We start from the raw sequence: 16,451 nt of genomic DNA on the forward strand, positions 1-16,451 counted from the left end.
GGTATCTTAGGAAGTTCATATAGAAATGGAATTTAGTCTTAAAGGAGGCAAGCAATATTAACAATATAACGACTTACACAAAGTATTCAGCAAGCTGACATGAAGTATCATTATAACGGTCTTTCTGAGGTTTGAGTTTTTAAGAAAATGCTGAATTATTTGAAATCCAATGCAAGTTTGCCCCAAGCATAGATTGGCTAAGCCATATTTGTCGAAACGTTTTAAATTTATGCTTTGGAATGGTGTTTGCATTGATTTGGCCGTCTCACTATTCGAACGCCACTGATGAATCTCATATAGGCGAAACAGGCGTCAGTGGTACCAAATTATAAGCCAATTACATTTGAAGAGTATTCATTAATGATAATATTCACTTATTTGTCCCTTCGTCATTGCAGGAATTAAAGTTTCCTATATTCATCAGATAAATAAAAAAATATTGAACTCACTGTCACAGTTTTTAATGCATTGAGCCATTTCGGGTCCTGTAAAAGATATAAACAGGTATAAATGGCACTTAGTGCAAAACTTAAATATTTTGAATAGATTTAATGTATTGTTGATTAAGTTCAAAATGTTTTCATTGAATTCTTTATACATTTTAACTAACCGTTACATAATCCAATTGTATTGTTTTATTGTAAATTTGCCAGTGTATAGTTAAAAAAAATACCCCATAAATTCATGGTCATCATCTCACGACTACTCTTGTTCGTAAAGTGAAATTTTTCTGTCCGTTTCTGTAAAATAATGGTACTCAAGTGACAGAATTTAGCTAAAAATATCATCATTGGTGATATATAATCCGTTCAACATTTGTTTTGGTAAATATTCAATTATTATCATAATTGAATATGTGTGCTAAATAACCCAGATTTTATGTGTATATCCATTACCATTTGGTCAATGAGATCATTAAGAGTAGTGTATTTTAAATTATATTATATGCATGTGTTTTAATTGCATGCAATATGGCAATGTAAATGCCGTTTTGAAACATATATTTTATGATAAAATAAACAGAAAAAAATGTCAAAAATATCTTGGTAACCCGTCAGATGATGATTTAAACAAATCACTACATGTAAGCACAGTATTGATTTTATGTTGTTGTTATTGCGTCATCTCAGTTTCAATATTTTCCCGTTTTCGTTATTTGATTTCTAACTTAATAGTGAAGATAGTTTCCAATATCTTAACTTAATCCTGTTTTAATGCACACATCTAATTTAGCTCGTGTCTTCTTACACATAAAAAAATAATATAGATTGGTCAATAACAAACATTAAAATGTAAAAATAAAATTCACATTCGGAAACTGATATTTTGTTTGTCAATTTTTATTAATTTGTTTTTTTAGTATTTGAATTCCATGATAGTTATTCTATAATTAACTGTCTATGTTATTACAATTATCTATCTATTCTAAAAAAAAAATCTAAAATAAAGCATGTAATGAGGCATATCATTAGGCCGTCAACTGCATTTTATAAGAAAAAAGTACTTACCTGGCGAATATTCATCCCTGCACTGTCGGACACAAACACGTGTAGGAATGTCGTCTGTTTGTATAAATAAGCATTCATTAGATTATTTTAATAACTCAGAATATAAACATGTTTTTTTTTAAATCAACATACCTGCTGAAGCAATTTCAAGTCCAAGTCATGAATAAATCTTTAAATTTGTTACTTCCGGCAAAAAGCAAATCTTACAATTGACAACCATGGACCAAATCAGAAATAGTCTTTTTACTGGATTCTAAGTTGAGCAAATATCTACCAATCAATTAATCTATTTAACAAACGGTCGTGTATTAAGGAGAATTTATTTTCTGTAGGTAGGTATAATTCTATACTATTTTTACTAGCACGACGCACATTTGCAACGTATTTCACTTCGTTGAAAGTTAAATTTGTAATCAAAATATCGTGTTTTTACGAATTTATTTTATCATGTTTATATAAGAATAATTCTAAATAGTTCTGTTATAGGTTAAAAGAAAATGCGACTTTTTAAAAAAAATATAAAAGAAATTTTATTTCTATGAGGTATTCTTTTATAATCCATATGTCGTTAAGGCATTATTAATTTACTGACTTTATTAGCTTTTGGGAATTATGCGTTATATCTGTACTTACCATGTTGTTATTTCGATCGAAATTTATATTGGTATAGTAAATCTTATTTTGTAAGAAATATGGTATTAAATCAATATCAGATATCTGTTATTATTCAGTTCATATCAATGATCAATAAAGACTGTCAGATTTTATACTCTGAAAAGTGACTTCCTTCATATCTTCAACACAACTAAATAATAATGTCATAAATTAACGTGAACAACAAGTTCTTGTCTGCTGTATATGGTACAAATACTCATAATGGTATGATACAATCTTTGCAATGTTTGATAAGATTGAATTAACATTAATGGTTCCAATTGTACTGCACCAAATGCTCATCTCGACAATTAGTACAAATGTCCCTTAAGTGATGCTCGAGGCAAATATATTTGAAAATACAAACCTAACACAAACGTCCAAGAGCTGATAAAATCAAAAAGGACCAACATTATAGCCAGACACGACCAGGGAATCAGAGCTTTGCGAGAGGGAGATACATTCTTTAAATCAATATGACAATTTCGATAAAACTATAGTCATATTTTCATAGTAGTACCGAAGTACTGAGTGAGCTACTGGAAAAGCGATAAGTCAGAGTATGTAAGCTAGTTTAAGTATATTATCCAATATTTAGAAGAACGTTTGTCTTGTTAAACATCTTATCAGACATTTAACAAAATTTTTTATCATTTTATTTGGTAGTTTTACAAGGAAAATGTAAAAAAAAATACATCTTTTAGCTCAAATGACGAATATAAGAGCAAACTACTATTACTTACCTGGCACACCTCCAGCTTGCTGCCTGCAAACCAATACGAAAACTATTAACAAGCTAACAAACATCTTGTTACTTGATTCTAAAAAGTACTTGACGAATAAATCTACGAACAACTGTACAGTTAATTCGAACTGATAATGTTTAATTTAACATTGCTGCTATCGATTATATACGATACATGAAATATGATCATATGTTACTTTTTTTGAACTTACGATATCATGCCAGACAATTTTCATCTATAAGAAATCAATTGTAACAGTCTGCATGTTTATGTTAATTGTGCACACGAATCTAGTAATGTCAACATTACTTTAAGAGATTATATAGTTAAGTAAATACATTTTGTATATTTACTTTCTGAAATACTTAAAACTAAGAACCCAAATGCAGAATTATGCATACTTGTTCTCATCTTTAAAAGTTAAATAAAAATAAATGTTTTCAAAATTTTGCTCTAGAAACTGAATTTTGTTGTAAGCAACTTTCTTACCATTGTTCTTATCTTTAGTAGTTAAAATAAAACTTACACATACATGATTCAAGGCATTCCCCCACTTTCTTACCTACAATTAATATAATAGAATCTTTATTTGTATACAAGCATTTTTTCATGAATGAAAGTCTATCGTGAAATGAATTTTAGCGTCTGCATATAATTATGAAAAACACTCACTATTGGTCAATTTTATTTAAAATAGAATTTAAGTATTGTTGATCAAGTTCAAAATATTTTTTATTGAATTCTTTCTACAATTCAATTTAATGTTACACAATGCAATTGTATTGTTTTATTGAAGATTTGCCAGTGTATAGTTAAAACAAGTTGCTTTCTTTAAAAAAAGAAAAGGAATACGTTAACCCAAGACCGCTGACTTGTCACCAAAAAATGTTTGCTGAATTTTTGTTTGCTTTTGAATTGAAATAATTGACTATGAATAGAATAAGATAATGATAATGTTAAAACACCTTTATTAATTAAAAATGTGTAAATGTGTGTGGATTCTTGCACAAGTCATTTGAAAGCAATGTTGGATAGTCGTGAATAGAAAAGTGTATATATATATATACAGCTACTATTTGAGTATACATTTTAAGACTATTTTAATTATTACTAGGGAGTGTACATCATTTTTTTCATAATCGTATTGCAAATCCAGGTTCTTGCAAACCGGATGTTTAATGTAAACTGCTCAAACCAATTGAAATATAAATTTAAGCACTCAGCATTATAATCTGGATGCATTTATTTTATCTATCAGATCTTCATATTTTGTTCCTGGATGCCTTCAATTATTCTTAACTCGTTATTTAATCTGTCTGTACTCATAGTAGATGTGTATAGATAAATTTAAAGTCCAATTTCCATGTGAAGTGAAACCCTGTGGCATGCAACTTATAAGAAGGTTTTGTATATTTTTCTTTAGAGTAACCCACCAGCTTCATTGGAACCTCTTATATAGAGACTTATTTTGGTCTCATAAAACAACTCAAATTCTAAGGATTTCCTGATTTTACTTAATTGAATAAATCCAAATATTATACAGGAAAAATTGGTTTTGAAGAATATCTTATTTTCAGCAGTTTTATGAATACCCGAGCATACTCTCAGAAGAACCAATTTATATAAAAAGATATGTAAATATAAAAAGATACCAGGATTAAAATGGTGTACGCCAGACGCGAGTTAAGTTTACAAAGAAACATTAGAGACGCTCCAGTAAAAAAAGTTAAAAAAAAGCCAAATAAATAACGAAGTTGAAAGTAATTCGGGACCCAAAATTTCGAAACAAAGGTTTTGCCGAATACATCTAAAGTAATCTATTCCTGGGGTAGAAAATCCTTAGCATTTCTAAAGTGTCAAAGTTTATAATAGGATAGTGACTCAAAAAAGAAACAAAAGAGAAACAGCTAGAGGTTAGAATAACGTACGTAATGATGACGACCGTGCTTGAAAGTCACATGTCAAGCTCTTATTGCCGTGTCCTGAATTTAGATAAGAAAAGCGAAAATTCACATTCGCGAGCGAAATTGATATTTATGCATGCACATGGTATTTTTGCGCAAGAAATAGTAAATAGAAAGCATACACACTGATACTCTAGATAAGAATACGCATTTGACTTATAAATCCATACTAAAACAGTATAAAATAATTAACATAGTAATTAAATTTTGTTATGAGTATTGTAAAATATTAATTACTTTTTTGTGAGATGCAAGGATTTAAAAATCCTTGTGAATTGAAACCATGCAAGTATTTTTTCATTTACGACCGTTTAAAATTTAGATATTTAGCTAACTTTGGGTACGCACCCCTGCTCATTGGTGCTCATACGTTGCATATAATTTTCATAAATGTAATGACTGTTCAAACCTGTGAGACATAATGCACGTATATATGACAATTTTGATTATATTCTATTAAGAATAAGATCAGTCTCAGTTTATACTTAATAATGAATATTCTCTCGGTCTGGTAGTATCTTTTAATGAAATTGGATATTTCTTGACACAAAAATCCTTTTGCTTAATTATCTTTCTGCTTTCTGACCACTGCGTTTCCGACCTAAGATAATTATTTATAACAGAAATATCGTTTCCTTAATTTTCTTCATGCTTTACGACATTTTCCCAAGCTATGAATGAAATACAAAATATCGAAGGAAATAATGAGTTTATTCTTGGACATTATATATCAATAAACTATTCCCAGGTTTATTGGCACAATGCACAACAGCACGCTGTATTAAATACTACACACACAACGCGTACATGGACCATCTAAAAGCATGAATTAAATAATCGCGTTATCATTATACTTGATATCTAATATACATTCGCTTTATTAAAAACACATGTTTTGTCAAAAGGCAAATAGGTTCTATCATATAAATGATTGTTTGACTGCAACCTAGTCTTTATTGTTTTACTATCAAATCTACAAATGAACCTTGATTGTTGAAATATACAATGTCACGTGGTAGCATATTCGTAGAGGGACCGTATCAAAGACATAGATAACTACCTGTATAAATGATCGAAACTTTTCGAGAGGTTCCGAGAATCTTGATTCCGAGGATACTGAATGGCCCATAGACAGTTCCAAAACTCACCAATATATAGGCGTGAACCCCTCATGGCGTTCACGCAAAAATACCCCATAAATTCATGATCATTGTCTCACGACTACTCTTCTTCGTTAAGTGAAAGTTTTCTGTCCGTTACCGTAAAATAATGGTACTCAGGTGACAGCATTTAGCTACAAAATTTACCATTGGTGATATTTAATCCGTTCAACATTTGGTTTGGTATATATTCAAGCAATAACATAATTGATTATGTGTGCTATATAATCAAGGTTTTAGGTGTATATCCAATACGATTTGGTCAATGAGATCATAAAGAGTAGTGTATTTCAAATTATAATCTATGCATGTGTTTTAATTGCATGCGATATGGCAATGTAAATGCCTTTTTGAAGCATATATTTTATGATAAAAGTATAGAGCAGAAAGTGGCAAAAATATCATGATAACCCGTCAGATAATAATTAAAAGAAGTTTCAATATTTTTCGGTTTTTGTTATTTGGTTTCTACTCACATCTACTTAGCTCGTCTCTTCTTACGTATATGGAAAATCTCTATTTTTGGGCAAACAAATGGAGAGTTGTCTCATTGGCACTCATACCACATCTTCCTATATCTAAGTTCATATAACTCTGACTTTTGACTGTCCCTTTGGTATCTTTAGTCCCCCTTTTTGAATCATTGTAATAAACAATAATAATTCCAATTCATCAAATGAGTGTTCATTAGCCTTAAGTGCATGCTACATAATATATTAGGGCATTTAAAAAGCATATTTTTGCAATATTGAATTTTTTATGCTCAAATTGTGATAGTTGACATTGTTCGATTAAAACATTAAAAAGTAAAACACCAAAGTTCAAAATTAAACTATTTTATTGTCTATCATATAAATGCCATTGCCATGAAACCTGGTCAACAGTCTTATAAATCCCTAAGTTAAGGTCATGCCAAGTTTTATAAAAAAATGGTCAAGTCTTTCTATTCACAAAGTTCCAGGAACACAGTTAATTTACTCATATTCATGTACTTTGATTTCGTAGTACATGTACTATATCAAAAATATACTTAAAGGACCTTATTCTTGAGATAAATACTAATGAATATTCTCTGTTCATGCCTCTTATCTATCAGACTAAAAAAGGAGTATGATATCATTAAGTGATACGACAACTGTTGATAAGCAGGTTTCAACCCCAAGTCTATCGAACACATTGCATTTGCGGCAATTTTTGTAAAATGCAGTATTTCATTTGCGCCAAAAACCAGGCCTGCGTTTGTGCCACTTTATATTTAAAATATAACGAAAATGTAAGTATAAGTTGTATTCTGAATACGAGGCTCGTATAAGAAATGTTGTAGAATATCCCCACACTGGGTAAGTTATTAAGTGAGTTCATAATTATACTCAACTGAGAGCTGAGAGTCACTTAGAGGTATGAAATTGTGCAAATCAAATGTCTATTGGCACAAATGCAAAGCACCGAGTGTATCAACACCACTGCAGTCACATGACCATGAAAATTCAGTAAAACTACTGAAAGACAAATCACGGTTTATCTCATTCCTCCGTCATCATAACAACTTAATCCTCAGAATAATCTGCATTATGTAAATTTTTTACTATTCAAAATATAACGGAAAATTTAAGTATAAGTTGTATTCTGAATACGAGGCTCGTATAAGAAATGTTGTAGAATATCCCCCACACTGGGTAAGTAATTAAGTGAGTTTATAATTATACTCAACTGAGAGTCACTTAGAGGTATGAAATTGTGCAAATCAAATGTCTATTGGCACAAAAGCAAAGCACCGAGTGTATCAACATCACTGCAGTCACATGACCGTGACAATTCAGTAAAACTACTGAAAGACAAATCACGGTTTATCTCATTCCTCCGTCATGATAACAATTTAATCCTCAAAATAAATATTCAAAACGTACACAACAACCAATAGTATTCTCTTTATCAACAAACCCGAATGGAAATTGTCAAGTGACATGATTAAAACATCTAAATATTTTGGAGAACTTATAGATGCAGACTAAATTCAAATTTAATAGAAAGCAACTTGTTTTGTTATAAAATTGGGCCGTTAGTATTCTCAATTGAATTGTTTCATATTTTTCATGTCGGGGCCTTTTATATGCGACTATACGGTATGGGTTTTTTCTCATTGTTGAAGGCCGCACGGTTCCCTATGATTACTTACATCCACTTCATTTGAACTTGAGTGGATAGTTGTCTCATTGGCAATCATAACACATCTCCTTAATTTTATATTAATAATTTAAACACTCGATATGAATGTTCATACATAAAAGTTATGGATACGAAAGTGCCAAGTTATTTCCATCATCGTGCTTTTCTTGCCCATCTGTGGAACTTGGGTATCTCCCCGATATCCCTAGTCATAAATTAAACCATTGTGACATAGGTCGTGCTTTTCATAACGTTTACGTCGCCTTTGTGTTAAATCTGTTGGATGTGTAATAATTGAAATTGATGCCTTTTATAGCAAACTATTTGAAAACTGACGGTAACGGTTATATTCGCTGTTAAGTGCCATGACACAGTAACAAATATAAGTTGATGAAAGGAGTGGAGTTTTATATATTTACATTCCCTAAGAAGTAGAAAAGTAAAGAGTTAAGAAGGAAAAGGTTGAAAATAATTTGACAGACCCTGAAACAACTTTAACACAGCAGCCTTAGAAAAACTGGAGGATCATGACCCATCATGACATCATTCGAAATATAAGATAATGTCTGGCACCATGTACATGTATGCAGCAGCTATTTCGTTGATGAAAGACTGTCCTCAGATCACGTTACAATACTCTAATGCTATTTTCCCAAAAAATAAGAATAAACAAAATATGTGACAGAAAGGCCAGGCAGTTCAAATAAAACGAGTCAAATATCTTACAACTATCGTGCCGAGCATCAGAATAAAGAATTTGAATAAAGGTATGATATCTTGCAAACTTAATCATATTATACATCGATGATTTTATCTACATGAAAAAAGTATCAAAACATAAGAAAAGTAGAGAATAATATAACAAATGAAGAACTAAGGCAAGGTTATCATCCTACAAATTCAATATTGCAATCAGTACTTCTTTTAGAAAAGAACAAACTCGGGGTGCGGTGGGAAGGTTTACAATTTGCCGTTTTGTGGTAGAGTAAAGCATCTGAGACATTGAGTATCTTACCCTTTTCATATATTTTTAATCACTAAAAATACTACATACTTTATAATATTTTTTTGTCAAAAATATATCTATATATCATCCTTACGCTATTTCATTGAGAGAACCATATATATTACAAATATCTGAAGCATTTACGACTGTACACAATGAACGCAGTAGGGAAAGAGTTTTCAGAGACAGAACAAATATCATGGAAAATGATTTAGAAATAATATCTAGATATCGTCTTGACTAACAGAGTATTTTTGAGCTTGTTGATGTTCTTGTCCCTCATCTGGAAGGAGCAACAATGAGAAACTTTGCCACCGCCCTCTTGATAAATGTGAACCATTTCTATTGATCAAGAATTTCCAAAAGTGACTTGCTTATATATCAGGGGTCAATCTCTGGCATCATTGTGATTATTGGGCTTAATTATTGTTACAAAACAGAACACAATCAGACATCATTTCCACATCAGCAGTTATCGATGATACTCGCCCAGTCGAAAATTATGGCTTTAGAAATACAACATTTGAATTGAATGAAAGTATATACCATACGTTGATGAAAACAATATGGTAAATTCAGTTCCACAAGATAACCCATATTTAGACGTGGTAGATGCATCGTCAAGTTCTGAAAGCATACAAAGTACAAAAAGTTCCACATCTGGACACCTTCACCCGTATCACAGTATCCATGTTACATTAAATTATCATTCATATGACCAAATTCAACCTGTTAATGAAGCTATTGATAGAACAAAAAACAATATTACAGAAGATCAATATCAGGACTGCTCTATTCCTCTTAAAAAGATGATCGATAAAGTAAAAAATCCGCAAGCAAGTACAAATCAGGTGTTTAAAGTTAGTGTTCGTAAAGTAGAAGAGAGGCGTTGTTTAGAATCTAATAAAGACGAAACTGTAACTTCTCACAATAAAGAAGAGAAGGTCAGTTCAGAATAATCTTGTTCAAAATAAAAAAAATAATTGTGTCTAAATGAATCTGAAAATTAAGAAAAGTGATACACCTGATTGTTTGAACTCATAGGTACATTTATAGATTGAAACCTTTTCTGTTTCAAAATCTAACAACAACAGCTTCAACAAGACCAATATTAGGTCTTCACCTGCGTTGCAGCACGGAATTGAATGAGGTAAAATGTATACTGGAACATAACTGATCATTTCCTTTCAGTGATGACAAGTTTACATTGACGAAATTTTCTTAGTAAAATATGTTGTAAAATTTCAAACTATCGGCAAAAAGTAAGTGGCTATATGGCAGATGTAAATATTGCTTACTCACGACAACTAAACATTGCAAGCTGCAGACCAAATATTAAATGTTTTCCTTCAATAGGAGTCGAGAAACCTTGACGAAAATTATCCTTGTACAATAAGTGTTATAAAATATAAAACCATCGGCAAACATTACCTGCAGACCAAATATTAAAACATTCCCTTTCATAGAAGTGATGATCTTGCCTTGCACGTGGACTAACAAGACAAGTCAATACTAACATAAACTGCACATATTTATTCTCAAAGCATTTAACATCAACTAAAACAAAACAGTATACGGGTCCGACCTTACACACTAATAACCTGAAATAGCCCGACCTCGAACCAGATTCAAACGTACTACATAACATCCCCTCGCAAAACAAAAAAAAATAGACATTGTTTTCTTTTTACAGGTTGAATTCAGTTCGGAACTTTTACATATATATATGAAACAATATAAAAACCTTTCTTATATAATATTACTTAATATTCAAACTTCAATTAAAACATATTTCTAGTAATCTTCAACTTTCTCTCTTTCCTTGATTTTAATTACAAGTTAATAACGTAGTGAAATCAGTTATGAATGATACAAAATATGGCATTAAAAATGAAACATTTTTGTGATGACCGTAACTAATTACAATACAATGTATACAGATATGAAATCAACAGAGACCGGTACCTCTTATTGAAAATGAGCTTTCCACTATAGGTTTCATTCGCTATAACTACTCCACTCACACACGTATACACCACACATACTCTTTCTAACACACAGAGTCGTTGGTTAACCATATCTATAGTTGAAACATTTAAAACAAAAGCAACATTTCCGAAAAGGGCATTTCTTGACTTCTATCATACCGCTATTGACAATGTTTCACATGAACATACAAGTAATGTATCCCTTGTCGTACAACAATACATTTCCGTTATCTGGACACGCTCGGAATTTATGACCTGGTCCTATATGGTCTTTACTCATATACACAAAATCAGCCGCTTTTAATGTTAAATCGTGAACCTTTTGATTAGCACGTTCCATCGCGGCTGTCTTAGACTTTTCTGCTTGTTCCTTCACTTCATTTCAAATAACATATAATCTTTTAGAAAAATTTTCTAAGATATTCGTGATAGTCTTTTAGAATTGACGATAAATCCAAATTTCGAGCCTGTCGAAATAATGGAAATTTCGGGCGACTGCCGTAAAGAATTTCAAACAGAGAATATTTAAGACTTTCACTAGCTGTTGAGTTCAATGAAAATAAGATACACGGAACCATATCTTTCCAACGTTTTCCCCTTTTAATATAAGGGGTCATGCGCTTATCAAACGTTCTATGTGTTCTTTCACACAGACTAAGGCAATGGTGAGTAAAACTTGGTGAATATTGTTGTGTAATTTCGAGTAAACGACACACTTCTTTAACTGCACGTGCTGTGGCTTCAAAACCACGATCACTGATGATAGTATCGCATACTCCATATTTAGACACGATTTAAAACAAGACTTCAGCAACTGTTGAAGATTATTTGTTTGGAGTTAGTTATGTAGTAAAACAGATGAAAGCATATTATATTTATAAAACCAAAATGGACAAATTGGATGTAATTATTTTCTTTTCAAATACATTTGTATGTAAAATAGCCAAATAATAATTAAAAAAAAAAAATAAACGGGAAAACCCGCTATTATTACAAGAATATCTACAATAACATACAAAATAAGAAAAACAGAAAAAACGAAAGAAAAGGGACAACAAAGAGAAAACAGGGATTCGACCTATACCGACAAGTCCCTATTTCTGACTTGACTCTATAACTCATTGAACCTTTTTTTATCTTTATTGCATAGCTCATTGAACCTAACATCGTGGCTACCGTGTATATACTATACGATTGTCTATTATGTTTACATAAATGTACAAGCCCTGTGTGTCCCTTGTACCGATGTGTATTATAATAGACATTTAAATTGCAACCAATTGGTAGCCGAGAGGTTTCGTTGGTGTTCAGCAACACATGTTAAACATTCTTTTACCCTGTTGTCAAACAGTACAAAGTTATGGTCACACACTTCATCATCGTAACTACTACTATTACTACTACTACTACTTCTAAACAATTCAAAGTAGAGTTAAAAATCTTTAATTGGATCCATTTTATTTAACGACATAAAAGTCTTTTAATTTGAACCAGTATTTACCATTTTCCTTAGGGCTAGTTAAGTCGAGGGTCATAAATCCGTAAGGCTTGTTCCAACACTGATTGCAGAACGTCTTTAATTCTTGAAAATGGTCATGATGAATGTGTTGAAAAATTTTAGCGTCTTGTGGAAATGAGCAGATGCAATAACTATTTTCCCGAATCGTTTGACGTGGAAGTTTAAAGTAATTTTGACATAGTAAGAAGCAATCCGCGTTATTGTGTCGACCTTTGACGTAGTAATCACATTTATTCTGTTAGCTCAACATCAAATCATCAAACACCATTAAGTTCTTACGATGGGAATCCAGTTGTCGAGGGTCTAGTACATCGTATCCTTGTTCGTAAAAGAAGGCCTCGATACCACGTGGATGTTGAGGTGGGGGTAAGTCTTTTATAACATCGATTAAAGAGTGAGGGCATTTTCCTGTCACGGATAACAAAGATCGTATGTCTTTTTTTGGTGTATCCCTTTTCCAAGGCGTGTTGCAACAGTTGATAAATGGGTTGATGAAGTGATTTTCAATACACGTGCAAGCAATTGTAATATAAGCAGTCCTCTTAAAGAAGAAAGTTGTTGAGTAATGTCGTCTTACCACAGTCTGACTTACCAATAATCAATCCTCGAATCGATCGCTGTGGAGAAGGTAGTAATTCTTTCTGTTCACAGTCGTTTTATTGTATGAAATGTCATTAACGTCCATTTATTTAAATAAAATAACACTCTATTGTTTGAAATGTAAAAGGACGACAGAAACGAAAAGTCTCTTCGAAGAGACGACTAGCAACGGACGACGACGAAAAGGTGGAATTTGCGCCGTATGTGGATCAAAGAAATCCCAGTTTGTAAGGTCTTCCGGTAAGGGTTTCATGAACAAACTCATTAACCATCTACCAGTTGAAATCAGTTTACTGGAGCTGGAACAAAGTTACATCAACGACTCAATGCAGATAAAACACCTAAATCTTGGTCTAAACCCATCAATCGAGTCGATGAAGCTGCCTATCGTCACGACCTCTGTTATGCTCGACATAAAGATACACCGACACGTAATTCCGCGTGTGATAAAAATATGTTCCTGTTAGACTCCATCTACCATCAAACCGCGAGAGGGAAAATGTATCGTGGTATCGTTAAACCTCTCATTGGTACTTAAAGACGATTTGGTTTGGGCTATAAAAAAAATTTGCTTTGGACGGATAAGTTAGCAGAAGAATTACATAAACCCGTTCGACGTCGATTCGAGAGAAGACGTGTGATCGCTTGAGGTGTGGAAGAGATTTGGACTGCCCATCTCCTTTGCCCGATATTTCCTTTTCTTGCAATAACAAAGGATTTTAAGTATCATCGACGTGTTTTCCAAATACGGATGGCTCAAATTTCTCACGACATTGAACTGACTCTACCGAGAATGAAGAAAAATCGACTGTCGTTGAGCGTTGGAACCGTACCATGACATAATAAATGATTAGATATTTTTCAGGTAATTCTACGCACACTTACATCGATGTTTTGGATGATCGCGTGCATCAGTACAATACGTCTAAACATATATCCATTAAAATGACTCCAATCGCTGCAAGTCGAAAAGAACACGAAAACAAAGTCTACTGGAACTTGTATGGTAATCTTCTTCCATTTAAACAGGGTAAATTCAAAGTAGGAGATACAGTTTGAATCACTAAAAAGAAAGGCTGTTTGAAAAGGGATACACCTAGGTGGGCCGAAGAAGTCTTTACGGTGTCCCACGTGTTAAACACTCAACCCCAAACGTATCGTATCCAGGAGCCCGAACTTCAAAAGACGGATAAGCATGTACCCCATCGAAAAAGTCTTGCGAAAACGAACTAAGGGTGGTGTAAAAGAGGTCTACGTTCAATGGAAAGTCCTTTAATTCTTAGATCAAACAATCAGACGTGCAATTAAGAATGTGTTAGCTTTTTGTTCTTGAGGTTCCCCAAGAACAAAAAGGTTAACTCTCCCACTCTTAAGCATGTTTCACCAATCGAAGGTATATCCTGAAATCGTTTATATCTTTCTTATTTTTCTCTCCCATCGCTAACGAACGTTCCACCAATGTATCGATTCTTGACATGGTAATACTTTGCATGAGTAACCAACGTTTTTTCAATTTTTTGTTGTAGTATGGTTTTAAACTCACCATCAAATTCTTGTTGTTGTCTGGTTTCAAACGTATCCACTTTCTTCTTAAGTTTTTAGAGGTTTGCATCATAATCTTTTTCCATTTGTTTTATTTCCTCACACTCGAATTGTAATTGCAATTCTAATTGTCTCGTATTGTATTTCACTTGCTGCACGACCCATCGTTTCGTGGCAGCATCCGTACCGTGACTCAGAGATTTCAAGTTAGTGATACGATTGTCGTTCATGTTTAGATCTTCGAGACACTATTCATATGTATGTCTTCACGTCCATACATTCCAAATTTGTCTGTCATTTTATTTATAACATGGGTAGAAGATTGACATCATCATGCTGATGAAGGTTTAAACAACTGAGCTATGTCTTTAGCAGATACCGAACCACTCACAGTTTTATGTATAAATCCCCCAGCAGGATGTTTCAATTGCATGAACATCCTTATACCGTCCAAGTCTTCTTTGGTTTGTTTTTCCATTGCCAACATGCGATCCACCAATTCATCGATTTTTTGTTGTGTGGAGGTTTTAATCTTATCCACTTTTTTCCCGAGTTCTTGTTGCAGGGTGGTATAAGACTTTAACCGTCTTCTCGAGTTGTTTCATGACTGCGTCGTATCCCATCTGTATCCGTTTACACTCGGATCGTAATGCTTCGGTTTCACTCGTCACGTCTTTCACTTGTTGCATCGTTTCGTTGAAGCATCCGCACCGTGACTAGGAGATTTCAGGTTAGTGATACGATTGTCGTCCATGTTCAAGTCTTCCAGCAATTGACTCATATTTATGTCTCTCTTTCCATAAAATCCAAACATGTCCGTCATTTATTTATAGCATGGAAAACACGACGTCATCAAAAGGTTGACCTTCCGACAAACATTTTAAGACATATACACAAAAGTGTCCACAGACCACCTTTCCCCTCATCTGAAGTTCATCGGTGTTGTAATCGATGTTAGGTTTTAAGTAATGTACCATTTCGTTGGGGGTGGAAGTCCGTAAGAGTCGAAATACACTTTGCTAGGTGTCGTCTTATACCAACACGTAAAATGGGTTCCAGGACCCCTTAAGGCGTCATGGTTTAAAATACCATACTCTTCGTGGTGTTGTTGGAAAAGTAGGGTATCTCGCATGAATACACCTCTAAAATGAGGTATCTTAAGAGATTTAACTGCTTTCTCCAACTCTCCGTTCGATAGGGGCTTGTTGGGAAGTAGGACGTTGTGTACTCGTATCATTTATTTTAAGTTGTCTAGCCTCCAAACGAGCGCGAAATTTCAATCGTCTTTCCAAAACATCCAACTTTTTAAACCCATTGAACTTCTATTACCTCTATTACCAATATTTCTTTTATGTGATCCAGTCATGCCTAGCCTTTACCTATACACGTTTTTAAGGTTTTTTTCAGTTTTGTAATTCTTGTTGTTCTAAGCAAAGACCCTCAATGATCGTTTTCAGTTTTACCAAGACATCTTCAACACTACAAATTGTGTCCACTTTTATGACACTAGGATTAAGTGTCACTTAATGGCCATACGCTATCATAAGAGTCTGCAAATATTCTTTCGAAACGTTTTTCTCTGCTTTTCTTCCACGATT

The 16,451-nt window shown here is 32.9% G+C and overlaps 1 long non-coding RNA gene across 1 annotated transcript; it reads right to left on the minus strand.

Annotated features, from left to right (window-relative positions):
- Window positions 1-448: 448 nt before the first annotated feature.
- LOC127713913 (uncharacterized) lies at window positions 449-3,056 on the minus strand. The gene is made up of 3 exons (XR_007987535.1): window positions 2,906-3,056; window positions 1,509-1,562; window positions 449-485 (listed from the first exon to the last, which is right to left on the minus strand). It is a non-coding gene; the product is annotated as an uncharacterized LOC127713913 (long non-coding RNA).
- Window positions 3,057-16,451: the final 13,395 nt, after the last annotated feature.

This window comes from Mytilus californianus, unplaced genomic scaffold (assembly GCF_021869535.1).
Source record: "Mytilus californianus isolate M0D057914Y unplaced genomic scaffold, xbMytCali1.0.p SCAF_88, whole genome shotgun sequence".
Classification (NCBI taxonomy): Eukaryota; Metazoa; Mollusca; class Bivalvia; order Mytilida; family Mytilidae; genus Mytilus; species Mytilus californianus.